Genomic DNA, 20,965 nt, shown 5'->3' with positions numbered 1-20,965 from the left:
CCTTGGGCGCGTACTAAATAGTTTTCACTTTGAGACAAAGGGTTAACGTCCTGAGGTTAAGAGACCTTGTCGTACCCCTTGGCGTTGCCAAGCGGCCGGTGCCGTGCCGGGCCCAAGGCCGTTTCTTGGCAGTGGGCAGACGGGCTGTGGGAGGAAGAGTGGCTGCGTGGAGTTTTGCTAGGATTGGAGCCTGGGCTGAAGGGCCTGGCTCCCGCGGCAGCAGGTGCGTTTAACGTCCTCTGCCACCACTCTGCCTGGAGCGCAGGTGACCCCTTCTGTACTCCCGGCCCCTCTGATGTTCCATGAGGCAGAGGGTGTGTTTGTGGTGTCCTGGCTGTGGGGGGACCGGTGGCCATGAGCTGGCCCTGGGTTTGTCCAGTCACCACACAGGCCTGGATTGTGACTCCTCTCTGGATTTCAGCCTCTGTCTTCCTCCTTTTGGGAAAAAAAGCACCCTTTCTGGCAGAAATTAGTGCATTCTTCTACTTAAGAAGAAAAAGAAAGGTGTGTGAATAGACTTCTGCTGTCCTATGTAGGAAAACAGTCTGCCCTCATGCTGTTTGAGCATAGCGGGGGCATTTCTGTAGCCTTTGGCCATTACGGTTCGCTGTGATGGGATACAGGGCCTCCCTTCTGCACATCCGTGGAGGCTCCATGCTGTGCTGCTGGGGTGGAAGAGGCAGCAGGAGGGTGTTTGGGGTCTGGAGGACCCTGATGAGCTTTGGACAGTGTGGTAGCCACGAGCAGGTGCTGTGTCTGTCTGGGCAGACAAGGCCTGGCCCCAGGAGATCAGGGCTCTCAGCAAGCCCGTTTGAGCCACGTGCATGTGCCCTGGGCCCAGAGCATGCTCAGGGTGGCTCAGTAAGAGGACTCCAGCTGTGTCCCACCTGACCGAGATCCTGGAAGAGCTGATTCTGGCCCTCCCTTTTGTAAACTTCAGGACATTTATCATCTGAGCCTCCCATTGACACTCATCATGGGATGCCGTGCTTTGATGCTTTTCTTGTGGGCACATCTTCTTTCCCCCATAGTCTTAGGGAAGTAAGGACTCAATCCTCAAATCTCTTCAAGACCCCCATATTGCCTACCAAGTTGACTTACACATGGCTCCTTTAATGAATATTGATTGTTGACTGTTTTTTCTTCTTTTTTTCTCCTAAATTTAGAAGTTAAAAATGATCAAAAAAGTTATACCAGCTAGAGCCTTCCGGGCTTTAGTGTTTTACTAATCTGTTGCAGCTGAAGTTGCTGATTTTCCATGTACTCGTTAGTAGGGATCTGGTTTGCAGCTATCAGGGCACCTGTGGCAGAGAGACGATTTCTTTGGCAGCCGTGAAGGAGACAATGTAGGTGATAAAAGGAGCAAAACAAATATACATTTGCAGTGCTTTTGCGTTTAAAAAACACAGTAAACCTCCAACAGCTAGCAATAAAACTCTACATTCCAGACAAGTGACAGTAGAGAATTTTCCTTCAGCTGATCCCATAATCTTTGTATCTTGCTCTTTAGAGTAGTTAAACCCTAATACAATCAATTCTTCATTGCTATGTGTGAATTCACCGTTTGGGGATTATATATGACAAACTCTAAGTGCCATATTAGCTTCCTCCATTGCTCAGCAAGCTTTGGGGCTCTGTGACCCACGTCATTGATAGTGAAAGCATTGATAGTGAAAGCTTGAGGAGCACTGTGATTTATTTATTTATTTTTAAAGATTTTATTCATTTGTCAGTGAGACAGCGTGTGCACACAAGCAGGGAGGGCAGCAGATGGGCAGAGGGAGAAGCCGGATCCCCACTGAGCGGGGAGCTGGATGCGGGACTTGATCCCAGGACCCTGGGATCATGACCTGAGCCGAAGGCAGACGCTTAACCGACTGAGCCACCTAGGCGTCCCAGCACTGTGATTTAAATTGAACTAAGCAAGCTACAGTGAGGAAAGTCCACTGGCTGCAGGAAACCTCACAGTGGGCTCTAGGGTTTGGGGACTATCTGGAACCCTGTCCCTTGAGGGCAGAAGGATGCACCACCTCTCTGTTCCCAGCACTGTGCTGTGCATACACAGGCACTCAGTAATGTCTGTGGAAGAAACTGTCAAACGAGTGAGCATGCCGACCAGAGTTGCCTTGTAGCTCAGACTTCTATCTGTCACTGAATACATGAGTGCTCTGTGCTCCTTCTCCTATTTTGTAAGAATGGTAAGGAAAACCAGAACTAAGGCTTAATTGTATCTCCCAAGTTAGGTTTGTAACGAATTAAAATAAAGGTTAATTTTTCTTTCTTTCATTGGGTTACATGGAGCATCCCTAAATTTAGGAGTTAAAAATGATCAAAAAAGTTATACCAGCTAGAGCCTTCTGGGCTTTAGTGTTTTACTAATCTGTTGCAGCTGAAGTTGCTGATTTTCCATGTACTCGTTAGTAGGGATCTGGTTTGCAGCTATCAGGGTACCTGTGGCAGAGAGACGATTTCTTTGGCAGCCGTGAAGGAGACAATGTAGGTGATAAAAGGAGCAAAACAAATATACATTTGCAGTGCTTTTGCGTTTAATTCCAGAAGGGTAAAAGGAACCGCTATTGATTTCTGCATTGGCTTGGACGAATCTCAAAAGCATCATGCTTAGTGAAAGAAACCAGTTACACACTGGTTACGTACACACTGTATGATTCCATTTTTGTGACATTCTCGAAAAGGCAGGACTGCAGTGATGGAGAACAGATCAGTGGTTGCCAGGGATCGGGGGAGGGAGAGCGTGTGAGTGTAAAGGAGCAACCTGGGGGAGCTTTTTGGGGGGTGATGGAACTGTTTTGTGGCCTGGTGTGGTGGTGGCTACATGAATCTATACATGTATCAGTACTCACGGAACTGTACGCCACAGACAAGTCGGATGGACTCTATGATCATTTACAAATACTAGCTGAAGAGCAAGCAGTGCCTGAATTGTATGGTCACTGACAACAGGTTCGGGCCCCCAGGCCTCTCCCAGAAGTAACTACCTCTGTGCTGAGAGGTTTAGAAAAGCCTCCAACCCCGGGCTCAGGTCCAGGTCCTGAGTGTCATTCGGCAGACGGTTGTCGGGATGCACCCATGGTTGCGATCTGGTTTTCTCTGCTGTGTGAAAGATTGTGGCATTGGCACCTCTGCTCCAGACTTGCCCCCCCTCCAGATGGATGTGGGGTGCAGGTTTGAGTGAATTTTTTGGCCACTCCCAGGGTGTCCTTTTGTAAGTGTTCCTATGAATGTTTACAGGAATGTGTTCATATGAAATTGATAGATTTAGAACAGTTACTCCTTTTTGGCTGTTAATTTCTCTCTTCTCTGAGAACATGCATGTGTGCAGATCTCCATGCATCTTCATTTCCCTCTGGCCAGCACTGCTGAGGCCCCTGTCTCAGGGAGGGATCCACCATCCACTCACGTGCCTGATTTTGAAACCCAGAGTTGATCCTTATTATTCTTGACCAGCCCTACTTTACACACCATGTCTTGTATATTCTGTCTTCCAAATAGCCCTCAGATCGGCCCGTTCCTCTCCATCCCATGCTACCACCCTTGTCCCCACATACTCCTGACTCAACCCTTCAGCCAAGGGGATCTTTCTGAGACTCAGATATCATTCTCCTGCTGAAAATATTGTCAAAATAGAGCCCAAATCCCTTAACATGGCTTAATATTCTAGAGTCATCTAGCTTTCCCCCGCTTATTTCTCTAGCTCAGTGTCTTTACCCTCCTCCAGTCCAGTGCTCACACTTCTTCTAGTGGTTCGAACAGGTTTTGTTCACTTAGTATTTGTCCAACAAATTTTCTGTTCATTTACCCATCCTCAGCCTAGGTCCCACTTTCTTCCGTGCTGAGCATCCCTCCTTCCTGGCCTCAGAGTTGCCTGTTCTTCTGTCCAGGCATCTGCCACACTGTATCATAATTGCTCCCAGATCTTTGGGTCCTCCCTGTGTTGTCACTCTTGTGTCCCGGGTGCCTAGCCCAGTGCCGAGCTAGAAGGTGCTGAGGAAAAATTTTACAATGATGGACAGAGTCCTCTGTAAAATCCCGGAACCAGTGGACCAGCAGGAATCTAATGACCTCAAGGAGCCGGTGCCTGCCTTCTGAATTGCTTATGGTGTGGTCAGGGAAACAGTAACTGTTAATCCACATGACACGGACTCCAGGTGTCCCTGCGGGAGAGCCTGGGGGCTGAAGTGGCATCTGGAGTTGAGGCTGCTGGGAACCTTCCCAGAGCTCCTTTCCCCACATCTCTCTGCCTGTTGTGTCTGCCTCTCACCATGGACTGATCCCCCCTTCTCACACCAGCGCTGAGCCAAGCGGGCCTGTGCCTCGCTCCCTATGGGTGGCTTCAGGGGGCTTCCTGTCACATGGCAGGGGGAATCAGTTATGTGGCCACTATACCCAGCATCTCTCTCTCTCCTTCACACTGTGTTTACATGGTGTGCTGGTGTGGTTGCTTCTCTGCACTAGTCAGCCTGGAAACACTTCCCAAATTGGCCTCTGGTGCGCTCTCCCCCTCCTGCAGAGTGGTCCTCAGCCAAATATCTGTAGATGTGTGGGAGTGGGGCTTTCTCTCCCTTCTTCCCTCTTCCTGCTCCTCTGGACTCCTCCTACACCTTAAAAGATGGCTTTCTGCTTTCAATCAAAGTTTGAGCACATGTATTGCTGATTGGAACCCACGAGGGGTTCCAAAAGCAGTCTCTATCTTGTGGTCTGCCTGGGAGCTGTTCCCGGGAGTGCCTGTGTTCAGCTCTGTTTGTCGGGGATTTCTAGACGCTCTGGGGTTGAGTCTCTGGCTCATGTGCTTGGGCCCACAACCCAGGTAATTGCAGGTGCTAGGCTGGGTGAGCACCCTGCTCAAACAGTCCCCACTGCTGGACCCCTGGCCAAGGAGGGGGGTGTGCTTTGTGCAGAGGCCTGGCTCAGCCATCTCTGAAGCTGGGTCCAGTGCTAAGGTGAGCCAGCCTGCCTTCCTGGTCTTAGCATTCCTTTGGGAGAATTTTGCTTTGCATCTCCCAGCCATCAAGATTGCCAGAGAGAGCTAAGAAGAGCTGCGGGCTTCACTGTTCTGCCAGGGCCAGGGGCATATAGCTGTCCTTGTTTGAGGCCTTGTCTGATTTCCTGATTGGAAACACACCTCCAGGAACTCTCATGGTCTTGGCTTCCAAGCACTGCCTGTGTGGCAGGACCCTTGATTTGTCCTGGCTTCCCACTGACCAGCTGATGGGGCACATGGGTAAGTCACTGGCCTTTCTGGGTCTCTGTTTCCTTGCCTCTCCCAATGAGGGATTCAGATGAGGTGTGGTCAGTGTGATTCTCTTCAGAAGTTTGATTTAATAAAGCTGTTGTTCTGGGAGTTCTAAGTTTGGGGTGGTAGACTAGGCACATCCACTTTCTTCCCTCCCGGGTCCCCATGAAAGGGTAAATGAGAGGCAAAAAGAAGTGAAGTCCTAATACCCTCAGCAAACTGGGAATGCACAGGAATTTCTAGAAGGTAAAACCAAATTGGATTGACAAGGAAACCAGAGCAGAAGACACTACAGCCCAACACCTAGACATGAGTCTTTCATGGGAGCCCTGGAGATGCTCCAAGCACCATGCAGTTAAACAGAATTAGAATAGTCCTCCACCGGAGCACCTGGCTGGCTCAATCAGTTAAGTGTCTGCCTTTGGCTTAGGTCATGATCCCGGGGTCCTGGGATCCAGCCCTGCATCTGGCTCCCTGCTCAGCGGGGAGCCCATTTTTCCCTCTCCCTCTGCCCCCCACTGTGCTTGCTCTCTCTCTGTAGTGCATTCTGTCTCTCAAATAAATAAAATCTTAAAAAAAAAAAAGAGTCCAGCTTGCCCCCAGGACAGAACCCTGAGAGCATTCTCTTCAGGATGCTGAAGAGACTGGGTATGTCCTGGTGGTGGTGTGGGGTCTGAGAAAGAATTGCACAGTCTGAGGTGACTTCAGACCTTCAGGAGCATAAAAAAGGGAAAGATGATGCTGCCCAGGAGTAAAAACATCACATACTTTCCACCCAGAATGAAGCTGTCTTCTTTTTGGCAGTTGTGAGAGAGAGTCCCACCAACCCAGCCAGAGCCCTGGCCAGCCTCCCATTCAAAGGAGAGCCCTGAAGGAAATACATTCCAGCAAAACTTCAAGATTGTAAGGATGAAGAAATACTGTTAAAACTTCTGGAGAGAAAAAGCAGGTTACCAACAAAAGCAGACTCAAACTAGCAGCAGAGTTCTTGTCAGCACCATTGGAAGCCACGGTGGTGTGACATCTGCCAGGGTCTGGGGGAGATAGTCTCCAGCCTAGCACACTGGTCCCTACTAAACTGTTAATCAGGTGCGAGGACCGGAAAAGACATTTTTGTGCCTGGAGGAGCTCAAAAATTCACCTTTACATCCCATTTTGTGTGTGGGCGGGGACAGGGGAATCATTCAAAGAGACCCTCCAGACAAGGAAAAAAGCAAAACAAAACAAAAACACCAAAAAAACAAATACAAAGATTGCATGATGTACATGAAACAGTGGTAGCTGATGATCCAGAATAAGTGAAGAAAGCTGGAGAAAAATGGAAATGCTTTAACAGACCCTGACTCTTGAAGGTTCTGAGGTCCAGTTGAAAGGGTCTCTTTTCCAGTGGACTGGCCACACTATTTGGTGGAGAATGAGTGACACTGGGGCATAATGTCAGCCCTCCCACGCCTGGCTGTGGGTTCCCATGGCTTGATCTCCTCACCAAATGCTGCTTCTACCTCTGCAGTGTCTCTCCAGCTCCACTGTATTAGGAGGAGGTGGTGCTGACCCAGGAAGGGGAGCGGGAGGTGGGTACAGGGATGGCTGGGAGTGGTTTGGGCCCTGTTGAAAGGAGCAAGCCCATGGCTCCTGAACCCTGGCTGCACATTAGAGTCCCCTGGGGAGTTTCTAACCCATCCTAATGCCCAAACCTCTTCCCCACCAATTACATCAGAATCTCTGGGGATGGTACCCAAGTGACTCTCTGAGAGCTCAGGTGGATTTGGGTGGACATGAGGATTCAGAGCCTTGGCCAGGCTCCTGCTGATGGCATGGGTGTCGTCAGCAAAAGACAGTCTGCCTAGGCTGAGAAGGTCAGAAAATAGACTCAGGAAACATTTTTTTTTTTGGTCTTTAATTATCTTTTAATTACATGAGTAATTAAAAAGAAAATCAAACACTACAGAAGCATATAGAGTAAAAAGCTATAATCCCTTTTCCAGAGATAAGCCACCATGTATCTTTTCAGATTTTTTCTGTACTTTGACACGACAGAATGTGAAGCAGCATTTCCTTCTGCATTCTTGACTGAGGACAGTCGTGTGGTACTGCACAGCCCTTATTATTTCTACAGTGTGGTGAGGTTAGGGGGCACATTGGCCCCAGCTATCTCCAGCCTGCCAAAGACCTAGAATCTCAGGTGGAGAGAAATTCTTTGGAGACATTATCAGTGAGCCCATTTCCTTCCCTGAACCTTCCCACTGGAAGGGGAAAGGGGCCTTCCTGGCACTTTGTGCCCAGAGGTTGAGGAAAGCACTTGGGAAAGTCTCTGGACTGATGGCAGTCCTGCCAGAGGTGTGACCAGGGTGAGGGCTTCCCAAGAGGGACTTGGCCAAAGGGATTCCTGGAGAGTTTGGGAACCAGCAGAGGGGAGGTAGGGCCAGGTCAGGGGCAATACTCCTGGAGGAAGGTGGAAGTAGGGATGGAGAGGAGGGTTTCAGTCCACCTGGAGGGCCCTGGCCCTGGACTGGGCCTGTCCTTGGGGACCCTTTGTCCAAGTCTAAGCCAGGTGGTGGGCCAGGCAGGGAGGTGCCCACACTTTCCCCCATCAGCCTCTGGGCCTCCATTAGCCAGGGAGTAAAGATAGTTTCTCGTGGAAAGGACTCTACCTTCCAGTCAACTGGAACTGGAAGTGCTTGATGCCAAAAATAGATGGTCTATTCATCTATTTCAGAAAGCCTGGAAAAGCTCTGGCTGAGATGTGTGGAGGTGGCAGGAAGAGGTCCACAGAGTGGGTTTAGTAAGAGTGTGAGGAAGGACGCCGTAGGTTTCTGCTTTTACTCTGAGGAGTCCAGCCTGGTCTATAACTGGGTATATTTACACAGACACACATACATGTTGGGGTGCACATTTTTTGCAAAAATGAAATACTATGTTTGCATACTTTCCTGCAGATCCTTAAACTTCATAACCTATTTTATAAGTACTTCCATGTCAGTAAATAGATCTACTTCATTTCTTTTAACACTCCTTAGTATTCTAAATAATTCAGTTAACCATTCCCATATCAAGGAATATTTATGATATGTCAAAATTTTAATACAAATCTGGCTGTGGGGAACATATTTGCTCATTTATTATGTGTGCTTCTGAATATCTCTATAGAAAAAATTTCCAGAAGTGGAATTGCTATGCTACATTTAATATTTTGATAAAAACTGCCAAATGGCTGTCCAAAAAATGTATATCATTTTTTAACTCCTACCAGGAGCATATATGGGAGTACCATTTCTCACACTCTACCAATGGTGAATAGCATCTACCTTTTTTTTTTTTTTTGCAGACATCAGTAGTTTATTGTTTGTTTAGTCCAAACACATTCAAAATGGAAACTCAAAGAATACTTTTCCACCTGAAACAATTAAACTAGGTTCTACTAGCATATAATGCTTAACACATTACAGCAATAAAGATGGTAATCCATTGTCTTCTATACCTACTAAAGCCAAGATGGTAAAGCCAATTTGGTTGCAATAGTGTCATAAGGATAGAATATTACCATCAAAAAAAAAAATCAGCAAATAACAGTAATGGTCAATGAATATTTTTACTCTGGTTCACTGAAAAGGGGACAAAATGTTAAAAGTCCACAGTACTGCAGGTGAACAATCACCATGTAAACTTCTCCATGTAATGTTTTAATGTTTTATTCATGGTATGTAAAGACTGAAGCTGAATGGCTCTTTAATTTTCTATTACACTTAACATTTGTCATTACTTTTGGTGCCAGAACAGAGTTTTCATGGGTGGCAGGGCAATATCCTAGATTGGAAATTATATATATATTTAAAATGGGAAGGAAAGAAATAAAAGAATAGAGGAAAAATATGCTATAAAAAACAACAAAACAAAACATTGACAATAAACCACTTATTTAAAAGTAGTTTGAATAAAGGCTTCAAAACTCAAAAGTAATTTTCTGGTAAGAACTTCAAGTACTATACATCAGAAAGTGTAAAAGTGTTCAAACAGGAAAAAAATCTTTAAGCCCCCCCAGATGGAAACTATGAGAAATCTGTGTCCCCAAAATATATGCAAATAGTGCAAGACTTTTCCCCAAACATGGAAGACCTCATTCAAGGGGGAAAAAAGGACAGATTTAATTTCACTTATATTGCCCAGTACATGAAAAACAAAATATGTGCATCATTTGCTAGTTTACTAAATAGCAAACAGTTTCATAATTCAGATCCAGTTTGCTACTATGTCAAGTGCATTTTTTTTGTTTTTACTAAGAATAGAGAAGTCTTCCATGCTAACAAGCAGCTTTAAGTGGTCACACTTAATTTACCTCACTCCTAGCCTGAAACATCAGAAACTGTTACGTACCGAATGCTCCAAGCATAAAATTGGATATCCTTTGCCATACTTGTGGTTTACTGGAACTTGCTATAAAGACAGACAGTAATCCAGCAGCTACAAACTTTGCTCACAGAATTGTTTAGAGATTTATGTAAAAATAAAAGATGTCGTCCCAGACTTAAATTCAGAGCCACTCGGGTGCTGACATCAGTTCAAGAATTGTGCAAAATGAATGACAGTTCCCTGCCCCGCCAAATAGGAAATGCAAACACTTAGGAGCTGCTGTTCTTTTCTCTGAAAATTGCAGTATCCTCACTTCAGGTTTACTTGCCGTTTATGGAATCTTACTGCTTTAAAAAGGTCATAAAAAATGTACATCAAGTTGATTGACTTTTCCAAGCACCTCTCGAGTGATACGCTTCAACGTTCACATTCGTGCTAAGAGAAAAGTCAACAAGAGACTTACTCAAATAACTGACTTCCTTCTCCTCCCCTTTTCCTCCTGAACACACAAGACTCCCTCCCACAGAGAACACAAAGTTGTTAACTGAAGAACAAATAATATGCTGGTCAATTTTACTGATTTTAAAGATACTGCAATTTTTATACACTTCAATGATTTTTCAACATTTTGCAGCTGTTTGGCTTTGCAGCACAGCAATTCATACACTATACTGTACAAAATTACCAGCAAGACTGGAATGATGTATTAATAGAAGGCACCATCATGCTTATTACATTACAAGAGAACAAAAATACAGTAAAGACAATTTTCACTGTACACAGCTTAAAGAAAGGAAAAAGGGAGGAGGAGTGGGTTGAGCAGCCAGCCATCCCTGTACTGAAGAGGGGCAGGTAGAAAAATCTTAGATATGGAGCTACTAAATCTGGTCTAATATTCAAGACCATAGCATTTGAAGTTCTGATTTTTGTTATTTAGTTCATAACTAAATGATTCCCTTCTGGAATATACTTGTAGTCTTGTTAAGGTTTATGTGTACACACGCTGGTCACAGCAAGCAGATAAAATTCCCTCATCATTTCATAAACTATTCTCTACTGGAAAAAAAAGATGAAAGATTTTTTTTTCCCCTGTTGCCTCCTGTTGCAGATGTCAATGTTAATGAGTTCAGAGTACCCATTAGTGCATTTTGATAAATGCATAACCAGTTTCTGTTGGGTTGTATTTTGGGGGGGAGCCAAGAAAAAAGGCAAGATTCTCCAGTTGGACAAATTGCACTATTTGTGTTTCCAACATTAATAGGCAGAAACAGTAACACTTAAACAAAATGTGCAGCAGAGGATTTTTTTTTGACTCAAAGGACCCGAATTCAGTTGGGCATGTCCTTTTAAGTTCATTTTGTTGTAGATAGTTTAAGATATGGTCATTTCTCAGTCCTTAATTCTCCAAGTCTAGATTTATAAATTAACAACGTGAATCCTGTTGTGAAATTGGGGAAATAATGTCCACCTCAATTTAACTGATAACCAAAAGATGCTTTTCACATCAAAGAAATGATCAAAAAGGCTGTGTCACATTCCAAAGCCAAAAAAAAATAACAAGAATGCAAACACGATGAATAATGAACCACTGCCAAGACTTTGCCAACAGTGGAGCTTCAGCAACACTGTCCTGTGAAGTGGCCTTCCATCTGCCCGGTTCCTCTTCCAGAGCCCAGTTTCTGTGCCATGCCACCTCTCGGAGGAGGTCCTCTTCCATCCCGGTCATGCATCATTCCACCACCCACAATGCCATGTGGACCACCAGGACCTCGATCATTGCGCCTAATATCCCTGCGATCATCGCCACCACCTCTGGTTTCTCGCTCTCTTGCAGCTCTTGTTTTTTTCTCTTCCACATTTAAACATACTTCACCTCGGAACATAATTGGTTTTGCAATTAAGATTCTCTGAACTGGTTCAGAGTCATCAAAAACCACAAAACCAAAGTTTGGAAGCTTTCCCCCAACACCCTTGGTATTGATGTGAAGTTCCACAACGTTTCCAAAACTCATGAAGAACTCTTTCAGTTCATTTTCATCAATATCATGTGGCAAGTTACCAACAAAAAGCTGATGACTGTCTGGATAGCGAATTATTCTACGGTTGTCAGATTCGTTCTGTTCAGTATCTCCTCAGCCTGGTCTTGGTCCTCTAGGAGGGAAACCAGGTCGTTCTCCAGGTCATTGTTCACGCACACGAGGTGGCTGAGACTGAACTTCTGGTTTAGCTTCAACTCTTGGCTGTGAGACTGGTGCTTTAACATGGGGTGGAATTCCAGAGGAAGAAACAGTACCACTAGGAGGCAGGTTTTTACTGGTCACTGAAGCCCAGGAGAAAGACTTTGGTGGTTCCTGTGGCAGAGAAACAGGTTCAGCGGGAGGAGGAGAAGTAGACTTCTCCTCTAACTCTTCTAAGTTCTTCTCCTCCACTTGGCGGCTTTAGTTCTTCAGTCTTTGTTTCAAATTCTGGCTCAGGTTCAGGTTCATGAGAGGATTCTTCCAAAGGCTCCTCTATGCCATTAGCCACAGGGTGAACTTCATAGTAACCACTATCAGCATTTTCTTGCACAGGTTCTGGAGATGGTTGCCTTTCTTCTTGTTCCTCTTCTACCTCATCTTCTGATTCTTCATCAAGTTCTGGTTCAGAATCACCAAATACTTCATCTTCATAACGAAACATATCATTGTGAACATAAAACTTATTTGGAACAGATCCTTCAGGAGCCAGAACAAAGGTTTGCATAAACTTCCTCTCTATCTGACCACTGTTAGATAGCAAACCCATAACCTGGACAACTACTCCATCACTCAAGGTTGCATGAGCATCCACATGACGAATTTTAGTATGACATTCACTGAAGTTGAGAGATAATACTTTGTGGTGTATATCATTTTGGCCATAAACAGCTTCCTGGGGCTTTCCACCAGCATCTACTCCACCATGAACGTAGGAAGAATTCCTGCCATAAAATCTGTGTAAATATTCTGGAACTTTATTCAGCAAAGTATAATATTGCCTCACAAACTCCCACCCTACAAGCAGCGGACTGGGCTTCTCCATAACCATTTCTTTGCTGCACAATGTCAAATGCTCCAACCAACAGCGGTGGTGGGTATGTCGCGCAGAGGTCAGCAGGAGAGTCGCCGAGGACCGGCTGCAGCGGATTCTTCTCCCTTGCTGCCCCCTCCCTCCGACAAACCTCAAGCCTCGGAAGCCGGAGAGCCGCGAGCTTGTTTCCCTTACAACCACCTCTTCCTGGGCGCCAGGTGCTCTACCATCTACCTTTTAAAATTTCTAATAGTCTTGTTACATTTGGTTAGTGGAGTTGGCCATTTTTTATACACTTACTGGCTATTCCCTATCATGTGAATACTTTTACATATTCTTTGCCCACTTTTCAATGGAATTGTTTGCATTTTCCGTATTGCTTTATAAGAGCTCTTTATAAATCAGGAATATATATTCCCTTTCTCATAGATATTGCATATATTTCCTCCTCACCTGACTCATGTCATTCAACTTTATCAAAAGCTTTCACAGTGTAGAAAAGGTTTGGAGGAGATGAAATAGAAAGTCACCTGCTTTTAAGATTAAAAAAAAGGATGGGGGTGTGTAATTCACATACAACCATCCAAATAATGTTCGACTTTATCAAATAAGAAAAAAAAAGATCCAGGAATTATATTGTTACAACTGTACTAGATTGCTTTTGTTTCCCCCCTTTCTAAATAATTGAGATATAATTCACATATCCCACCAGAGTCCAGAACATTTTCATCATCTCCCAGAAGAAAGTACATTAGTAGTCTTTAAACATTTGGTGGAATTCACCAGTAAAGTCTGAGCCTGGGATTTTCCTTGTGGAAGGTTTCAAAATTCCCAGTTGTCTCTTTAGTTGTAATAGGTCAAGTCTGAATTTCTTCTTGAGTCAGTTTTGGTAGTTTGTGTCTCTCTCAGATTGTGTCCATCTGGGTTATCTAGTTTGTTGGCATATAGTTGTTCATAGTATTTCCTTATAGTCATTTTTATTTCTGTAAGGTCAGTAGTGATGGTCCCTTTTTCATTCTTGATTTTAGTAAGTTGAGTCTTTTTTCCTTTTTTCTTGGTCAGTCTAGCTAAAGGTTTGTCCATTTTGTTGATCTTTTCAAAGAACCAACTTTTGCTTTTGTTGATTTTCTGTATTGTTTTTCTCTTCTCAATTTCATGAATTTCTTCTCTCATCTTTATTATATTTTTTCCTCTTTCAGTTTAGTTTGTTCCTGTTTAAATTTCTTAAGGTGAATTATTAGGCTATTGATTGAGATCTTTCTTCTTTTTAAATATAGGCATTTACAGCTGTAAATTTCCTTTTAAGCACTGTTTTAGCTGTATTCCATAAGTTTTTGTTTTTATTAATCTCAAAGTATTTTCTAATGTCTCATGATTTTTTTCTTTAACCTATTGTTGCTTAGGAGTATGTTATTTAATTTATTCCAGACATTGTGAATTTCCCCAACTCCCTTCAGTTATTAATTTCTAATTCTGTTGTGGTTGGAGAACATACTTTGTATGATTTTAATCTTTTAAAATATATTGAGACTTGTTTTATGGCCTAAAAAATGTCCTATCTTGGAGAATGTTGCATGTGCCCATGAGAAGAATGTGCTTACTATTGTTACTGAGTGAGTGTTCTGATCTGTTAGATCTAGTTGGTTTATCATGTATTCAAGTTTTCTGTTTCCTTGTTGATGTCTAGTTGTTCCATAATTATTGAATTGGGACACTGAAGACTCCAACTATCACTGCCTAATCGTCTGTTTCTTCCTTCAATTCTGTCAGTTTTGTGTATTTTGGAGCTGTGTTATTAGGTGCATATATGTATATAATTGTTAAATCTTGATTAATTGACCCTATTATTGTAGGGTCAAATTTCCCACATTGTTTCTAGTAATTTTGTCTTGGAGTCTGTTTTGTCTGATACTGGTATAGCTACCCCCTGTCTGTTTAGTTATTGTTTGCATTGTATATCTTTTTCCATCCTTTCACTTTCAGCTTATTTGTGTCTTTGAATTTCTTTACTTATTTTTAAAGATTTTATTTATTTGACAGAGAGATAGTGTGAGCAGGAACATAAGCAGGGGGAGTGGGAGAGGGAGAAGCAGGCTTCCCACCGAGCAGGGAGACCAATGCGGAGCTCAGTCCCAGGACCCTGGGATCATGACCTGAGCTGAAGGCAGATGCTTAACAACTGAGCCACCCAGGTGCCCCTGTGTCTTTGATTTTAAAGTGTATCTCTTAAAGACAGCATATATTTAGATCATTTAAAAATCCATCTTGTCAGTCTCTGTCTTTTATTTGAAGTATTTAACCCATTTTCATTTAATGTAAACATTTGCCTTTCATTGTTTTCAACAAATACCTCAGTGGAGGGAAAAGGCTTTTCATACTGAGGGAGCTCTGACTCAGGTCAGATTAGGGTTTTCCAGGGAACCACCAGAGAGGTAGAATGATAGTTCTCTGGGAATGGAGCTTTGAAGAAGTTCTAGCTTGGTTCTTCCCCCTGTAGTGGCTGCCAGACCGCTGATTTACAGAGTAATTGCGAAGCTGTTGGCTTTCAAGGCTACCATGGAGTTAAAAGAGCAGGGGGTTGGAATAAGGCAAGTTAAAATGCTACAAAGCTCACTTCGTACTAAGATTCAACCATGTCTCTTGATTAATGCTCCATGGAGTGCTGCAAGCTTTTGGTTAGTTTCCAGAGTTGTGACAAAGTTGATCCTAACATTTTCCCGTTTTCTCGTTGCTTGTATGGAGGAGAGATTTTTTTGGAGGTCCTTATTCCACCATTTTTATTGATATCACCTGCTTACGGTTTTATTATTAAAAGTATTTTGAGGGGCGCCTGGGTGGTTTAGTTGGTTAAGCGTCTGCCTTTGGTTCAGGTCATAATCCCCAGGGCCTTGGGATCGAGCGAGCCTTGCATCCCTCTGCCCTTCCCCCTGCTTGTGCTCTCTCTTTCTCAAATAAAAAAATAAATAGGAGCGCCTGGGTGGCTCAGTTGGTTAAGCATCTGCCTTTAGCTCAGGTCATGATCCCAGGGTCCTGGGATCGAGCCCCACATCGGGCTCCCTGCTCTGTGGGAAGCTGGCTTTTCCCTCTCCCACTCCCCCTGCTTGTGTTCCCTCTCTCGCTGTGTCTCCTGTGTCAAATAAATAAATAAATCTTAAAAAAAAGATAAAAAAATAAATAAAAGTATTTTGAATCACATTGAATCATTGTATTTGATTAGCTAAGAGGACTGTTTTGTTACTAATTCATTGTGTCCCTGGGCAAGTTATAGTGTAGAACCTCTCAGCTTCAATTCCATTGCTTGAAAAATGGTTAGTTGTCAAGTGAAGACTGCAGTGTTTACCACCTCTGAAATTCTAAGCTTCTAAAGGCCATAGCTTCATTTGCATTTTCGGTTCTTCCTGACGCTTTACTGAGTTAACTTTTTTTTAACCTCTTATCACACTCTGTCAATCATATTTTTTAATAATTATTTTATTCTGAACCGTAAATATTCTTCCAATAGCATCACTATGGCTTTTGGCTTTTATTCTTCTGAGAAACTAAAAATGCAGCTGCTGTGTGTTTTAGCATAATAAAAAATGCAGTTTTTCTTTCCACCAACATCGTGGGTTAGCAGCTCCTTCCCGTGAAGGTGAAGGAGAGGCCTTTAACTCAGCCCTGGTGTGCAGGGGGTGATGTCCTAGTCTGGAGGTAAGATGCCATGTTCCCTGAGCCCTTTCTTGCAGTTGCTGGAGAACTCAATCACTGAATTCACTGTCCAGCCGCGGATTTCAGTCTCCGTCTTGACAGAATCGTCTCCATGAAGTGCAGCCCCTAATCTTGGGCTTCAGCTTCCTTCCCATGGTCCTGTGGTACAGATGCCTAATGGACACGGACCCCCTCCCCATACTCTCGCGCCTGTCTGTGCCAGGCGCCCTCTCACTCCCCTTCTTGTGAGGTGAAGCCAACTCTTTGTTCTCTTGTTTCTGGGATTTGAGGTCAGGGCACCACTCTCTGGAAAGCTCAGGTTCACCCTCCCATTTTTCAGGTGCCTACAGGTGGGGGGCTCAGAGCATCATCCCTGCTTTTCTCTCTCCAATGAGTGGGGCTGGCTGGCAGGGATGAGGCAGAGGGATGTCCTGGTGGTGTGGCCAGGCAAGCTGGCTGTCAGTCATTGTGGGAGAGGGTGGCCTTCCAGTCAGCCCTCCCCACCCCATCTTACACTCCTTTTCACCTGCTTCCAGCCCCTGCACATTTCTTTGCTTAGGGCCGGCACATGAGGTTGTGATGGGTCCGTGGTGCCACGTGGCCACCTCCGTGTTGTGTCCAGTCTCCACTCCTAGCTCTGTGAGCTCTGCGGGCCCCTGAGTCATCTGGCCCGTGCAGGGCATTTGCTGCTGATCCCCGCTCGCCCTCCTCAGTGCCGCTCAGACCCTGGCAGGCAGCGGCAGGCAGGGTTTTGCTGCCGGGCACCAGCTTCTAACCCACGGGGCCCCTCACGCCCTCTGCTGGCCGGGGTCTCCAGGTGGCTCCTGCCCCGTGGGTCCGCCACCTGTCCCTCCCTCCCTGCACAGGCCGCTCCCCAGCCACAGAGCATCTCCTGTGGGCGGCACGAGTTAGGGACAGGACAGCCAGAGCAGGCCTTGTGTGGAGGTGGTGTGGGTGGGCGCCCATGTGCTGCATTCTGAGAGATGCCAAAAATAACAGTGAGCAATGATCCCTCCCATTAGCTCCATCCTTCCTTTATGCATTACATCACCTCATTCTGTCCTCCACAGCAGCCTGTGTGACAGGTCTGGTGAGAAGTGGTAAACTGAGGCCAGGCTGGAAAGTGACAGCCAGGGCTCCAGTGCAGACCCAGCTTTTCCCCTCTATTTCTTTGTGGGTTTTTTAAATTTTTATGTAAATTCCTGTTAGCACGCAGTGTGATATTAGTTTCAGGTGTACAATATAGTGATTTGCTGCTTGCATTCATCACCCGGTGCTCATCACAAGTGCTCCCCTCTATTTCAACGGAGAATTTTATCACTTCTGGTTCTTTGTGCAAGTTGCACTTTGCGTTAGCCTTGTACAAACGCATTCTCCCCAAGGTGGAATGGGGCCACTGGGAGGAAGGTGCGATCGCTTCTGCCCCAGGCAGAGCCCCCAAGGTGCAGGTCTTGAGACACGCCACCAGGGTAGGTGCTGAGAAACAGCTTGGTTTTCCTACAACTCAGTTTCTTTTGTGCTTTGAGCTCCCAGAGGTGTGTGGTCACCAATCTTAATCTCAGCCAGTGTAGTGTTTCTTCCAGCCCTCAGCTGAAAGTAGCACCTGTGTTCTGGGAGGTGGCCTGTGGTGCTTGGTATCTGGATGGGAGAAATGCTGCTGGTGCTTGGTGCCCTGACCCATCAAGACCTCTGTCCTCCCTCTTCTGTGCCAGTCACTGCGGGTTGGCATTGAGGCCTCCCTCGTCATAGTCTCTTTGAGTTCGGTGACCTGCCTTACCCCAGGCCACCCCTGAGGCATGGAAGTTCTTCTCCTGCCCTGCTCCTCCAGGGGCTCAGGACACCCCTGGACACAGGAAGCCTCGCTTTCCTAAACACCCCTCGTGCCTCTTTCCACCCAAGAATCTTGTTGCCACTGCCTGTGTCCACCTGAGTTTGTGTCACTGTAAGGCCCTTGCCCTTCATCCTTTGCCAGGCTGTTTTCCACCAGAGGGAAGAGGTGAGGCCCTCATGACACCATGGGCACAGGCGGGGAATGGCACAGAGCTTAGAGTTTGCTTATTCTGCTGGCCGCTGGGCTGTTCGGTGGTGACTCTTGACACAGAGGGATCACGCCTTTGCCCCTATGCAAATCTACAATGAACCTGGTCTTCACTCACTGATATCTGCTTTATCCTGTGTCCCAGCCTGTCCTGGATGCAGCTGTCCTGAAAGTATACCAAACCGCCTTGTCCTACAGATCTCAAAGTAGAGCCAAACAACGCATGTCTGTGCCTTCAGAGGGTTCAGATAGTTTGACACCACTCACCCAGTCCCTGTTTGTGCAGAAAATTAGTTGGGACTCTTTATTTTGTACATAAGGCTTGCAAAAGGCTGGTCTGGCATTTAAAAAGCCAGAGAGACAGACTTTGTGGCTCATGTAAGTGGAACATCATGGATAGCTGGCTTTAGGAATAGCTGGATCCAGGACTCTAAAGAGAGTGGGTGCATTTGCTTTTCTCTCTTCGTGTCTTGGTGCTGCTTTCCTCTCTAGACTCACATCCTCCCAGACCCAACAGAAAAGAAATATTTTCAACAGTTCCATAAACTCTCTGACTCTCTCAGGCCTGAAATAAGTCGTGTGCCTGTCCCTGCAGCAGTCACTCTTGTCCGGGGCTCAGCTACATTGACCTGGGCCATCGCTGTAGCTCCTGGATGGGGCCACAGCATGGACTGAGAGGCACACCTTGGCAGGTTCTTACTAAGTCCGTGAGCGCACACGGTTTCCACCCCTGCTGCGCCCTCCCTGTTCAGTGGTGCCCAGGAATGGAGTTGCTGCCTCTGCCAACCATTTGAAGTAGCATGCAGCCTGAACGGTCTTCACCTTCCCCTGCTGCACGGGTTTCTGTTCCTAAGAGGCTGCAGTCCTCAGTTTTCCTTTGTTCGAACTTCAGTAACTTAAAGGAAAACCCTTTGTTAGTGGAGTCTGTAGCATTGGATGCAGAGCCATGTGCTCCCCACTCCACCCCCAGTTTGTGCTTTAGCTGCATCACCCTTACTGTTCCCTGGCCCTCCCCTGGGGGCTGGAAAGCTTTCTGTCCCTTCCTCCAGAAGTCCAGTTTTCCAGCCCTTCTGAGTGCAGCCTAGCCACAAGTAGGGCATAGATCTTTCTGGGCTACCCTAAGCATGTATTGTAAGAGGCACCTCAGAAGGGGGCTGGATCAATGTGAAGAGCCCTCTTCCCCCAACCAGTGATGCTGTGTGCTCAGCTCCCACCGCGAGGTCACGGACCAGGATACACTGGAGGCCACAAACACTTCCTTGCCTGGACGGCACAGGCACCAGGCTTGCGACAGCTCCTTGTCCTTGTGGGCGAGCACCGTGTCCTCACACGTGGGTCGTGTGACTCACCTGCAGGCTCACCTAATGATGTGAGGGCCGCACTTACAGGTCTTGACACATTTGCGGAATAGTGGTTCTCTACCCTGGCTACGTTTGAAATCACTAAGAAAATACTGACACCTGGGTGCCATGGCCAGAAATTGGGCTGGGGCATGACCTGAGTATCAGGAGTTTTAAAACCTCCCCAGGTGATTCTGACATGCAACCAGGGTCGGGAACAACTGCTCTAAAGCAGTGGTTCTCAAACTTTGGCATGCAGAGGAATCACCTGGGGGGTCTTGTTGCAGTGGGGATTTTGAGCCCATAGGCCTGGGCAGAGCTTGAGAGTCTGCACCACTCACCAGCTCCCGGGCGATGCTGAGGTTGCTGGTCCCCAGGGGCAGTCAGTAGGGACAGGTGGGTCCCTCCCTTGCACGGCAATGGGGGTGTCAGATTTGGCCACAAGGTTAGCTGATGCAGCTCCCAGAGAGAGCTCTGGGGAGGGGGCTCCCCAGCACCTCTGTCCTCCCTCGAAGCCCAGTGTGACTATCAGGCATTCAGGGTCGCTTCTTGCTGCAACGCCCTAGTCCATGGGGAGAAACTAGAAATAGCAGTCCAGTGGTCTGTGGGCTCACGGGGGGGAGGGCGGGGGGGGGCGCCAGAGACTTCGGGACTCCGCCCCGTGCTGTGCTCCTGCTTCTTGGTTTTGCCCACTGCCACCTGGTGATTCTTCCCTTGATTAACGACTCAGAGTTGCCTGGCATGGACGAGACACTCGTAGTACTCGATTCAGCCAACATTTAAAGAGTAAACGTATATGAAGTATTTACAGCAATTCTTGGCACATGGTGAGCTGCCATCATCATCAGGCTTTGGCTCACTAGAAGGTGGAATTTGAGAAATCCCCAAGGTTCTCAACGTGTTCACGAGGTCTTGCCAGGTCAGCACACCTGCCTTTCTGTGGTCACTTTCCTGTGCATCAGCCAAGTAAAGAATGTATGCCGTTCTCCCTTCATGACTCGAGTACTGTGCTTAGTCCTGTGTCTGCAAATGACCCTGGCCAATAGGAGGAGTACATGGTTTATATGTTGCACTGTGTTCATCACTGGGCATTTATTAAGCAGCTGCTGCACACTTGGCACCTTGGGATATACAGAAATAACCAGATTTATTGGCATTGTCCTTAAAGAATTCACAGTCTAATTGAGGAAGCCAGCTATGACCCATGACACTGCAAAAGTCATTCATTGCTAAATGTTGTGGGGCATTTATGTA

At 46.0% G+C, this 20,965-nt stretch overlaps 1 protein-coding gene and 1 pseudogene across 6 annotated transcripts in view; one reads left to right on the top strand and one right to left on the bottom strand.

Annotated features, from left to right (window-relative positions):
- The window catches only part of CRACDL (CRACD like), a 134,673-nt gene that overhangs the window by 33,933 nt on the left and 79,775 nt on the right, over positions 1-20,965 (top strand). The gene's annotated exons all lie outside the window — the stretch shown is intronic.
- Positions 10,170-12,863, bottom strand: LOC112821667 (ras GTPase-activating protein-binding protein 2 pseudogene; annotated as a pseudogene).

This window comes from Callorhinus ursinus, unplaced genomic scaffold, assembly GCF_003265705.2.
Source record: "Callorhinus ursinus isolate GAN/ISIS: 27379988/994484 unplaced genomic scaffold, GSC_fseal_2.0 scaffold10, whole genome shotgun sequence".
Taxonomy (NCBI): domain Eukaryota; kingdom Metazoa; phylum Chordata; class Mammalia; order Carnivora; family Otariidae; genus Callorhinus; species Callorhinus ursinus.
The sequence above is the reverse complement of the archived record's forward strand: the minus strand, read 5'-3'. Positions and strand labels throughout refer to the sequence as shown.